Source organism: Leptonychotes weddellii, chromosome 11 (assembly GCF_054177405.1).
Source record: "Leptonychotes weddellii isolate Sample4059 chromosome 11, ASM5417740v2, whole genome shotgun sequence".
Lineage (NCBI taxonomy): Eukaryota > Metazoa > Chordata > Mammalia > Carnivora > Phocidae > Leptonychotes > Leptonychotes weddellii.
The window spans coordinates 17,931,571-17,944,559 of NC_138379.1; the positions used below are offsets into that span (position 1 = coordinate 17,931,571).

The following is a 12,989-nucleotide window of genomic DNA, read 5'->3' on the forward strand; positions in this document are numbered from 1 at the left end:
ATTTGTGAGTAGGTAGTTGAATACTCAGATTCTGCGGAGGGCCATAGGCCCAGAAAGCTGCTGGGTTTTCCAAGTTCTGAAGTTACTTTTTTTTTTTTTAAGATTGTATTTATTTATTTGAGAGAGAGAGAACGAGAGAGAGAGAGAGAGAGCACATGAGAGGGGGGAGGGTCAGAGGGAGAAGCAGACTCCCTGCTGAACAGGGAGCCCGATGCGGGACTCGATCCCGGGACTCCAGGATCATGACCTGAGCCGAAGGCAGTCCTTTAACCAACTGAGCCACCCAGGCTCCCCTGAAGTTACTTTTTCAAGTATCTTCCCACTCTGATTTAATTGCTGTGCCCTTTGAGCAATAACTTTAATTTCTCTGACCCTCAATCTTCTCATCTGTATAATGGGAATGGTAACAACAAATTAGAATGGTTTTGTGAATTAAAAGTAATGTTATGCAAAGCCCCAGGCATAATAGGCCCTCTAAGGAGGCCTGTTTGTTATGATTGTTCTTGGATTAATTTGGATTAACTTCCTGGGAATTAATACAGGCTGGCTGAGCACTTTACCAGTTCTAGTGGCTACGCTCAAAAACTAGGGAATGTGCAACTGACCTCACAGGAGTTGCCAGATTCTTCTTTTGATGTCTTATCAGGACAGACTGGCTGCAAGATATCATTTTAGATAGGAAATACTGCTTCCAGCCAGAAGCCGAAAAATCAAGATTTTCTCCTTAAAGTATAGAAACATAAATCTCAGCAAAAATAACACTTGAGAGATTTTGGGGAAAAATAATTCTATTGTGTGTACTATGGGTCGAAAAGTTGCATATGATAGCTCTTATATATTAAATGTATAATTTTAGCTGTCTGTTACAGTGTCTGGCTCTGGAATGCTCAAAATAGAGGCAGATTTCTAGGTAATTATATAATTTAAAGTAGATAGTGTAAAATTCCATTACTAATATTAAGGCCCCCAAGTTCACAATTTGGATGCATAGGCTTCCTAGATATAAGGAATCCTATGTTGGTTAAACCTCTTTTGTGATAGGATAAAGGCCTGATAGAGTCTATGAAATCAAGATTTCATGTAGACATACTTGTCTTATAGTTTGCATGTGCTAATCTCCCAACACCAACTTGCCAGGGGTTTTCTGAGGCAGCCGGTCATGGTCATTGCTCCTAATTTCATTGTCTACAACAGCAACCCTGTGTTCTGTCCATTTCCTCAATGTTTCCGGAGACCTGTTCTTCCTTAGAGGGGAAAAGAGTCCTACTGTTTTAATTATTGTTATTCTTGATATCATATCTGTGGATGATAACAAGACAGGCTGAGGGATTGCCCATTGGAATTTTATACTGTGGCTTTTCAGTTAGGAAAACAATTTGAAATCTGTGTTCATTTTGAAAAGCATTCTAAAGCTAATCATTTTCACTGATCTTGAGATGAGATGGAATCATCTATGGAAGTTCTTACCATTTCATAGATTTTACTTTTTTGTGTGCTCCTTAAAGGTGACTAAGAAATTTGGTAAACTTGGACACTGGCACCATAAGTGAATATGAATATTCAGCTTTCCACTGTGTCACGTGTGTTACATGCACTATTTAACCTGAGTCTGTTTGCTCATCTGTAAAATAGGGGCTATAACAACCAGATAGAACTGAGTGCCATGAGGATGAAATCAGATTGCATATGTTATGCACAGTAGGCATTCAATACATGCACATTTAAATTGAGCATCTATGATTTTAGTTCAAGTAATGCGTAATTTGCAAATGAAAAATAAACTGAATATGGTCTGGTTAAAGGAAGCAGTTTATCTAAATTCATGTTGGTATAGATTTTAAAAAGGAGAAATGTATTAATGAGGTTGGCGTAATTAGGTACAATCATTTTTGGTAAGATCCTATATTTTTTTTTTTTTTAGTTTTTAATTTAATCACCAGGTGCTCATCATGACAAGGGCCCTCCTTAATCCGGATCACCTATTTCACCCATCCCCCCCACCCCAATCCCCCTCTGGTAATCATCAGTTTGTTCTCTATATTTAAGAGTCTGTTTCTTGGTCTGTTTCTCTTTCTCCCCCCACCCCTTTTGCTCATTTGTTATGTTTTGGTAAGATCCTACACTTTAAAAACATATTTGGATATACTTTAGTGAATGCTATTCCTTCAGGAAAGATTGAAACATGCTTTGTGAATTGTGGAAAATATACTCTGTGTCTGTGTAAACTTTCTTTAGATTACTTTATAATACAAATATAAAAAATTAATGATTTATAAATGGTCTTTTGGAAGACTCTCCAAAGGGATCAAGAGTCTCTTGCATCTTACTTTTCTTCAAAATGATTTCTCTGGAGAAATGTAAATTTGACAGTTGAAATTTGGTTGGGCAAATCTTGTGGCTCAGACAGTGTGCTTGTCACACTCTCTGATGGCAAGGATTCTATTTGTTCTCTGGCAGGTTCTCAGTACCTCAGAAGAGTTTTTGACAGTGTGCATGCAGTAAATATTCTTTGAATGACTAATTGAATTTAGTTTGAGACATCCCCTCCAGAAAACTCAAATGCACATATATCTGCGTGTTTGCACCTTCCTGCAGGAACACAAATACATGTAAGAAACGTGGCTTTCAGGAATCTGTAGAGGTTCGATGAGAAATACCAATCAATGGGTGTACTGACGTGTGTGTGTGTGTGTGTGTACAGATATTAAGCCCTTATTGAGTGGCTTCCTTATGTTGCAAAGGCTGAGGTCTGAAAGTTAGGTGCTACAGTATTTTTTTCCTACTCTTGATGTTACCAGTAACACATTGTAACAATTTGTATAAGTCATTTTACCTCTCTTAGGTCAGGCTTATATTCTCCTCTGTTAAATAAAGGTGAAAACTAAGATGCCTTCAAGCTAAGATTTTAGGATTCTGAATTCATAATTGACTACCTAGGGATTCAGGATTCCTAGGAACTGAAAATATTAATCCCTGATCTCAGGATACTAGTTGTTAAAATGTGGAGTATAGTATTCTGGGAGAAAAGCAGAATCACTGTTACAATGGCAGATATGTAGGGTAAAAAGGGGAAGGAAATCTCTAGTGTGTGTAGGGGAAATATAAAGCGATTTGAAATAGAGAAACATTGCATTCTAAGTTTGTTTCACACCTGTTAGCTGGTGGATCCTAAGTAGCAATTAACCTAGCAATGTCTCCGTTTCCTCAACTATAAAAATGGAAATAATTTTTTATGCAGTTATTTTGGAAGCACTGAGATGTCTACATGTTTGGCACATGATCAGTATACAATAAATGCTAGCTCACTTCCTTTTCATTAAAATCCTTGGTTATTTTTCACAGATGTGGGAACATTTAACTGAAAGTCTTGTGAGTGTTTTGCTTTATATTTATACTGAGTATGTAAATGAATTTTTTGCCAACTTTACTATCAAAGTTGGCAATATTATTTTTGATAATGTTTTCCAGTGTCAATCATATTTATAATGAAGTCTAAAAGGATGAAAAACTTGTATTAGATTAATTAACTTATTTCAACTTTGGCATGAGCTGATGGCAGATATCTATGCTTATGGAAGCTTTTAACACTTAAGGAAGTTGTGGGTATAATTTCTTAATAGCAGTAGTAACTACCATTTATTTATTGAGCATTTGGTAAGCACCAGGCACTATGTCAAAATTATGTATTTTTCTGCTTAATTCTCACCTAGGGAACTGAAACAAAAAGAGCTTAAGTAATTTGTCCAAGGTCATATAGCAACTAATCAGTGGACCTAGAAGTAGAAGCTACATTTCTTCTGACTTTAGAACCTGAGATGAGAATCAGTAAATTCAAACTTTTTCACTTGGTAACAAATAAACACTCCAGTTCACCATCATCTAGCCTAGTACTCAGTCTGAATATTTTAATTGAGACTGAGATGGCCACAGTCTCCCCTTTCCCTATTTCTTGGAACAAAAGTTATACTGAGATGCTTAGGTCACATGTATGTTGCATATCTTTGTCAGTCTTCAACTATATCCAAGTGTGCCCCTAAGTGAGAAAGGGACAACTAAGAAACACTGGGGGGAAATTGCGCTAACTCACTCAACATACTAGCAGAAAAGCTTTACAAAATGCTGTGAGATCACCTGGAAATTCAAAGTTGTATGAGAAATAAGGTCAACGCTAATAGTGTTTGGTGTTTATTAGTTACAATGTCATATGAACCAGAGGCGCTCATAATGGTGGGCACCTAATGCCTGATCTCAGGTCTCATCACGGTTAATCCGTCTGCAGCACTCGATACCAGTATGGCCTCTGGCTTTCTGAAACCCTTCCAGAGGTTTAAGGTGATGCTCACCGTCCCTTCCTTTATTAATTTCACTTCCTCCTCCTCCAGTCCTCCTGTTCACTCCTTAAACGTTGAAGGCTTCTCCCTTTGAATTTATTCTATTCTCTCTCTCTGCATTCTTAAGACATGTCAACTGGGCTTATTTTGAGAGATGACACTGAAATCCTTGGCCTCAACCACCCTGTGGCTAGTAAATCTCCATTGCCAGAAAGCTCCTACTCACATATCTGGGTCTCCTGTGGACCTTACAAACTTAATATGCCAACTGTAACTGATTATTTGCCCCCCAGAAGCCTATATATTTTCAGTTTCAAATGATATCTATATCTCTTTCACTTCCCTCATATCCCGTGACTCATCAAATCACTCATCAATCTATTCTCCGTCTTAAACTCAGTTCAGATTCCATTGTTTCTCTCCTAGATGTCTTCTGATGATGCCAACTTTTCTCCAGTGTAGTCCATTATTCATTCTTCCTTTAAAAGGATTATCCTAAGAAATAAAGCTGGACAGCCCCTTCTAGATTCTATAAATGCATTTATAGAATAAAATCAAAATTCTACTCTTGATAATACAGTCTGGCCAGCCTATTCATGCCTCTCTTGTCCTCCTGCCATACTGAATATTTTATTCCTCTAGAGATACTCTAGGCTAGTTTTGGCTCACACTGTGAGACCTAATCCATGTTTCTAGGATATACCCATACTTCAAGTCTCAGAGCAAGTTACTGCCTCTGGAAAAACGTTTCCCAGCTTTCCTAGACCCACTGAGTTCCCCTTCTCTTCTCTACATCAGCATTTTGTTAATAGATCTGTATTAGCTTTTTTTTTTTAAAGATTTTATTTATTTATTTATTTACTTATTTGAGAAAGAGAGAGAGCACGAGTGGGGTGAGGGGCAGAGGGAGAAGCAGACTCCCCGCTGAGCAGGAAGCCCGATGCAGGGCTAGATCCCAGGACTCAGGGATCATGACCCACGCCAAAGGCAGATGCTTAACAACTGAGCCACCCAGGTGCCCCAGTAGCTTTTATCACTGTTATAACAACTGTTTACTTGGCTAAAACCCACTAGATGGTGGCTTTTTTTTAAGTTATGGACCTCATCTTAACTCGTCATATCCCATATCTAACTAACGTATTGCACAGGAGTTCTCAGTTTGGTAGTGCCAATAACTACGTGGACTGATCTAACACATCTTTAAGGTGAAGAGTTTCCTTTAATTTGGTTGATGGTGTAAGGCCATTATTTTCCAATATTTTCACCATTAGGATACATTTTTTTTTTTTTTCCTTCTTAGGGACCAATGTTTCAGAACTACTTTGACCAGTAAATACCTTGCAATTTGTTTCTCCATTTTTCCTAATTGAAACATATACTTGGCAATCACCACTCTCTAAATAACCCACATAAACATTTTTGCCATGACCTGATATAAACTGAACTAAAAGAAAAGGAGTTTTAATTACAGTATGCAATTATTTGAGTACAGGCATGATTTTGAATCAGCTTTTTGAAATATTGGTAATAGCTGTCTTTGAGGATACCAGTTTTGAAAATAGTTCTATAAATATATTTTAGCATGAATTTTAGGCTCTAATTTGTAGCTGCTAATCGTAGGCTCACTGCAGGCTTTGCAATGCAGACTCCTGGATGGCATTGTTCACAAAGAATATTACTTACAAAAAGGAAGGTGCGCCTTGAAGCTAGACACCACACAAGCTGTAGGGTTACATGAAGTGGGCCTTTTTACTCATGAATGACTATTGGAAAGAGACTATGCCTTTTAATTTTGAATATTGCCCAAAGATGGACTCATGCAGTGGAAGAATAAAAAAGATGGTCTCTTTAGTAAAAATGCCTGGATTGAAAAATTTGTTGAGTTGTAGTCACTTTTTACAACATGTGGACAGCTGATTTTATGGAGCCTGGTTCATCTCAGGAGATGCTTTGGCATCATGCTTCATGGTCACTGCCTCCTTTCTCTCATAAGAAACAGCAGAAGACACTGGATTAGATTTTTTTTTTTAAATGTTAAATGGTAAGACATTAATTATGGTTTTATTTTATTCTTCAATCTTTGAATGTAAATAAATGGCTTGAATATGTTGAATTAGAACATTTCCTTTACCTTTAGTTTTTTTTTTTTTTAGTTTTTCTTCTAGTTTCCGCCCCCACCCCAGTTTAGAGCTTACTATTGTTAATCTCTAATAATAGTAAATAAGAGAGCATTAATTGTAGTGCTTCACAGTGCTTTTTAAATCTAGCTATCCCTTTGAATCCTCTCAACATTTTGGTCCCAGAATTTCCAAAGCAATATTCTCTATTAACTACACTCTTTGTGATGAAGTATCAGGTTCTGGTGTATGTGGTGGTGGGGAGGTGGAGTGATGTGCAAGGAAAGGTTTCTTTAGAGGATAAGTGCTATATTTGGCCTCTGGTTCTTGCCAGATTATAAACTGCTGAGACAACAGTTTTCTTGGAGGGGTCCGTTTGTTTGTTTTATCCAATCAATTTTGGCCAAGTCACTGTCTGGAAAATGGGAGAATTTAGCCATTTCATTGTATTTCCTTATTTGTTGTTAAGGTGGATATCTGGGATGGCGATGGGTTTCTCAGATTAAAAAACAGTAAGGTCTTTTTCTTATGACTAATACTGTCCTCATTAAAATCATCTGTTATTGTGATGTGGCCCTGCCTTAGAACAAGTTGATTGATTGATTTGTGATGTTTTAATACATAGCCTGTTGTTGATACAGCTGATCCTTTTATAGGGCTTTTGAGTCTAAGAAATGTAGTACTATTCTCAGGACAATAGACAGATTTTCTTGAACCAATGATTTGATAGTAAGAACTTGAGTAACTAAGTATGGGGAGGGAGGTGGTTAAAAAAGGTGCATGGCATTTGAAAATGTAGACATGAATGGTTTAAAATGAAATGATTTACAATGGAAAGGTTTACAGCTGAATCTGAGCCAGATCTCAGATTGTGCTGATTTTACAACCTCAGATGAAAAGGAGGTGGGTGGGTGGGTGGGACGAGGGAAGGGAGAAGGAGCCAGAGAGATTGATTGAGATTACTCTGATCCTGGCTGTTCTGATCTGAGCAGAGAGAATGCTGAGTGAGAGTTTAGTTAGCTGATCTCTGGAGAGACTCACCTGGACAGGGACCAGAGCATGTGTGTGGGTGAATGAATTCAAATGCATGATGGGAACTAAGCCAGGGGACTCTGCTTTCCTCGAACTGAAAAGGCAGAACGTCAGAAGCCACCCTAAAAGAGTTAACATCTACACAGTGGTGTTCAGGAAGGCAAGAATGGAACTATGAAGGCTTTCTCTGTATTGTTTGAACGTTGCCATGGCGATAGTCTCCAGCAGAAGTTACATGTTTTTGAATTCCCCAAAGCAGCAAACAGCCTTTCCTCTCCTCATCCTCCCTTCATCCCTCCCTATCTCCTCCATCCTTGGTCCTTATCTCCTCCACCTCCCTCCTCCCGCCCGTCCTTTCTTTTGTTCTCACTTTCTCAACTGTTCTCCATTAACAGCAAAAATATTCCAACTCCACGAGGTTGCTTTTAGGCAGAAAGGGAGTCAGACATACAACCTTCTACCCGGGTTTCTGTTTTCCCCCGTCTGTTTACGCATTAAAGACCTAATTAGACGGAAGCTGTGGATGGAAGCAGGGTTGGGGCTTTCCCTGTTGGTAGGACATAGAACATATTATAATGGTTGGTGTTGTGGTGATATGTTAATTGGATCGCTCCAGGCAAGTGCAGAGCAGCAGTCTCTGACAATTAGAAAGAACAATGACTTTACTATGAAGGAGCCCACTCTCTTAACCAGTGGGAGGATTAGCATGCATTGCAGGTCTCTGGAAGGTTCCTGTAGACCCCAGGAGAGATCTGCAGTTGGAAATGCCTCCTGTCTCTTTAAAGCCAGGCTGCTCCCTCTCCTTTAGCTTCTTTTACTGCCAAAGAAAGAGAAGTGGGGGGAATGGTGAGAGATCTGGTTTCCTGGGTGGTGGGGGACCCTGTCGCCTGCAGACCTGGGCCGTAGGATATACTTTAGGGATGTGAGGAAGAAGTCCTTGCCTGCTTAATGCACGTGGCCAGTGAATTGTGAAATGGGTCTCATTAGAGCCTTTCATATCCCGGCATGTGCCAAAGTGCTTTTCTGGCACAGTGCCTTCACTTCAGGTCCATCCCTGCTGCAGCCAAGAAGGGACAGAGGCTCTGTCTGTGTTAAAGGCTCCAGTCCCATCGCTCTCTGTCTACTGTTCATTGTAAGGCGCCTCTGGGCCTCTCCGTCTGGCCAGGGAGGAGGCGCAACACATCCCGTAGGTGTTTGCAGAGAGGAAATGTGAAGGATTTGAGCCCCACGGATGGGTTTGAGGCTGCAGTGCTGACTGGCGCCCAGAAGTTCCCTCTCTTTTCTCCAGGGATGGCATCAAAGCTGTTTGATAGGCTTTCCTGCAGATACACCCCGATGCCCACCTGAAACAGAAGATGGGTAGTTCAGAGCCAAATAAGTTATCAGAGCCCTTTGTGTTATTGCATACAGAGGTACTTTTTGCTTTTTCTCAGATTCATCTACTAGAGGTTTTAGAATCAAATTTTATCTCCCAATGCATAGCCCCATCCGTAGCCCTCAGAGCTGCCATATGCTGAGTGCTGTCAGTCACTCTGAATATCTCTTACCTAGAACATCTGATGATTCTACAAGATGGTTGATATAAAAGCATAGATGTGGGAACCCAAATCAAATTGAGCCCTCTTACTTCTTAGATCTGGGACTTTCGGTAATTTACTCTTTTGAAACTCAACTTTCTCATCTGCAACATGGGAATAAATATAGTACCGACTTGTGAATTATACTTGAAATAATGTATGCCAAACTTGAAGCAGAACATTTGCAATGAAAAACATTCAAGCCATTATTTGTGAAAATATGAGAGTTACTTTTACATAACAATATTATGAAATAGTCATAAGGCACATGCCTCAGGCAGAACAATATTAAAAATAATTAAGGGCAGATTGTTTAATGAAAAAGGAAAAGTAGTTTTTGAAGATGAGGTTCTGAATTTGAAATGGTGAAGTTTCTGATATTTTTGGTATAACTCAGCTTGGAAAGCAGAATAGATAGAATGATTGAAATAAACTTCTGTTGCATTCATTCTGGATAGATGATTTTCATCTATCCATATTAGGATTTTTGTGTTTGTTTTTGTGGGATTGATCTCTTGGGCTTTGTGTCAGTTATGATGCCTTAGATTGGAAATAAGAAGAAATAATGCTAGCTAAGTTAAGCAAAAATAAGAGTATTTATTGGCATATACAATTGAAAAGTCCTACAGTACATCGAGTTCAGGTATGGTTTGATCCAGATACTAATAATGTCATAGGGACTCCTGGTCTATTTTCTCTGTAATTCTCATAGCTCAGCCTTCTTCCATGGGCCATTTTCACCCTTAGAGCATTGTTGTGCATTCCCTAACTCATCCACCAAAGAAAGATTCACACTTTGGTTGCACAATTTCCTTAAGACAACCTGAGATCTAAGCTAACTGGACTGGCTTAGGTTATATGCCCACTCATTGACCCATCACTGGCTTCAAGGGAATGGAGCTGACAGTCAAATACATATGCAAATGGAATTCAGAAGCTATCAAGAGACAAGGGGAATTAGGTGCTAGAGAGATAATCACAGATAAATACCATAGGTCCAATGGTGGAGAGTGGGAAGAATGAGTTGTTATACTTCACATTGTAACTTGCCACAAGGGTTAATTTTGTTCATACTTCTCTGTGATACTACATTTGTATTTGGTATCGCAGTTTTAATAACGACCTAAGGAGTTTTGTTCTTCCTGAAAATCATCTGGCTGTAGCTATCAATTTTTCAGAGGAACAACTTCATCTGCCTTCATGCTATTTTTGCATTACTCCTTTCATGTGTTAGGAACAGGTTCTTGGGTTTGAATGGGAGTTTACATGCTTTCCTGGAAGTGTGGAAACAAAAGCAAAAACAAAAGAATCCTCTTCAGGCAATAGCAAGTCATTGGTAGAGGTCCTTTAAACTGCTTCAAACACCCATGATCCTGGTCACCTGCACCAGCCAAGGCTGTGCTTCTATCCAGCTTTGATTTCATCTAATTTGTCACTACAAAGAGCTCAGTAGTGACATAGTCCATCCCTGAACTCTCCATTCTGCCTACCCAAAAATAGTAATCCAGGTAATATGGCACAATGTCCTTTGCTCCTTAATAGCAAGGAGAAGAAATGCTGATCTGGGCTTTCAATACAAATATTTGTTAATACCATCTATTCAAAGCATATGATGGCTCATCAAGTTCAAGGACTGGGAACTATCTCTTTTGTAGTCTTCACTCTGTGTGTACTGTATTGTACATACTGTGGACACTGTATTCATACTTACATAGTGGCATGCTCTGAATTGAGAATCCAAGCAAGTCTAAATGATTCTCATAAGAGCTGTTGGAGAGCAGAGTGCTGGTAGAGTACGTTGTGCCTAGAAATTTACAACAGTGAAGGGGCGCCTGGGTGGCTCAGTCGGTTGAGTGTCTGCCTTCAGCTCAGGTCATGAACCAGGGTCCTGGGATTGAGTCCCGCATTGGGCTCCCTGCTCAGGGAGGAGCCTGCTTCTCCTCTGCCTGCCTCTCTCTCTCTGGCAAATAAATAAAATCTTTAAAAAAAAAAAAAAAAAGAAAGAAATTTACAACAGTGAAGAAGATACCAGTTTATTGACCGCCATTTATATGGTAGAAATTGTAGTGGGTTATTTTCATATTTTATCTCATTGTATCCTTAACAAAACCACAATAATAATAATATTAATAATAATAACAATACAAAAATATCAATAAAGGTGACATTTATTGACCTATTGCTATGTATAGGCACTGTTCCAAATGCTTCACCTTTGTAATGACATGGAATCCATAAGTAAATAAGTATTTTTTTTTTTTTTTAGATATGAGTAAAGAGAAGTTTGGATAGGTTCAGTTGACATACCTTTGTCACAGAGCTAATAAATGACAGCTCCACTTTGAAATTCTGGTCAGCCCTGCCAAGCCACGACTCTGGATTTTTGAAAGTAAAACTTTTCCTGCACCTTTTGTTTTAAATATATCAACCATTTGAGATCACCTCAAGTAAACCACATGGGTGTTTTAGGAGGCCTTGTTGTTTGTCTGATGTTGGGAAGAGTGAGGAAACATTTCCTACCCCAGTGGTCCCCGGCAACTTTGAATATCTCAACAGATACGAGCGGTTGGCAGGCCTTCTTCCTGAAGATGGGATGATACCACTAGTCACGTACCTAGCTGCGTACGGCCATGGTACGTATTTCTTGTCTCATTTGTAACCATCAGAAGACATCCTCCTCCATATGTAGAAAGGGGAGATTGGGCCCTTTCCTCCAGAGTCCCTAAGACTCTTGACTCTCAGACCAGCATGGTAGGTGGGAGACGCTGAAGGGGAGAGAGCTCTGGGACACTGTTTTTGCTGCCTGTCCCAAGGAGCTGCTAAACAAAATTGCTGTCCTCAGCTTATCCAGGCATTGGGCCAGTTAGGAGGCAGTGCCCCAAACCAGTTTCCTTACTCATTCCTCTATCACACTTTATTCTGCTGATGAGACCGACACTACAACAGCATAGAAAGTAGACACACACACCGCAGGTGCAGGATTTATGGACCCAAACCCTTGCACACACACATAAACACACATGCACATAATCCCCACCAGTTTATCTTCACGTTCTGAATTCCCACCTGACTCCTGAGAGGCCTCTTGGAGCCATGTGCCATTCATCTTTCTCTATGATTCAAGGGAGGAGAGAAAGAACGACCTACAGGGCAGTAAGCTGTGGCTTCAGGGCATGGTTGGACATCTGAGAATTATTCTCCTTTTTGCCTACTATATATTTGACCCGCTATCTGCTGTTTAAAGAATATGAAGTGACTTTAATATCAGTTGTGGCTTCTTATCCCCAAATCGAATACTTTTTAAAAACAAACAGAAGAGGCTTGGTGCTTTTCGCTATTTTATGATGTCTGAACACTCCTTTCCGTCCCTTGGGGCTGGCGAGACAGAGTGGTACTTGCCTCATGTTGTCTCTAGAATATGCCCCTTTCCAACCCTAACTCAGGCTTTTAGCACTTCTCAGTCCCAGATAACTATAATCATGCCCTGATTTGCCCTTCTCCTCCCCCATCCACCTTTATCACCAGTTATTTATCTTCCGAAGACATTGATGTTCTCTTCCTAGCAAACCCTCACTTGTAAAATAAATGCCAGACCCCGAAATCTGGAGCTGTTCCAGAGGGCCTCTCTCTCTCTATCTCTCTCTCTCAGCTCTTCTCTCAATTTCAGTGTGTATTTCTTAGCTATACCATATTGTTTTCATTTCCTATTTACTGCTTTGTACAGGCGATTGATCTGTGTGCCTATTATTTGTTTCCCCACCTAGAGTGAAGGCTTCCTGAGGTCAGCCCCTTGACTTGCACCTCTGTGTCCTCGCCTCCATGCCTTACATAGGAGGAGATACTCAATGCATCTTCATAATAGAAAAAATCTGCTTCATAAGCTTCCAACTGCTGATCTTAAAAAAAAAAAAAGCATTGCTTTGTTTTTCATT

At 39.7% G+C, this 12,989-nt stretch overlaps 1 protein-coding gene across 7 annotated transcripts in view; it reads left to right on the forward strand.

Moving 5' to 3' along the window:
* LRRC4C (leucine rich repeat containing 4C) overlaps positions 1-12,989 on the forward strand; it is a 1,062,461-nt gene that overhangs the window by 913,341 nt on the left and 136,131 nt on the right. The gene's annotated exons all lie outside the window — the stretch shown is intronic.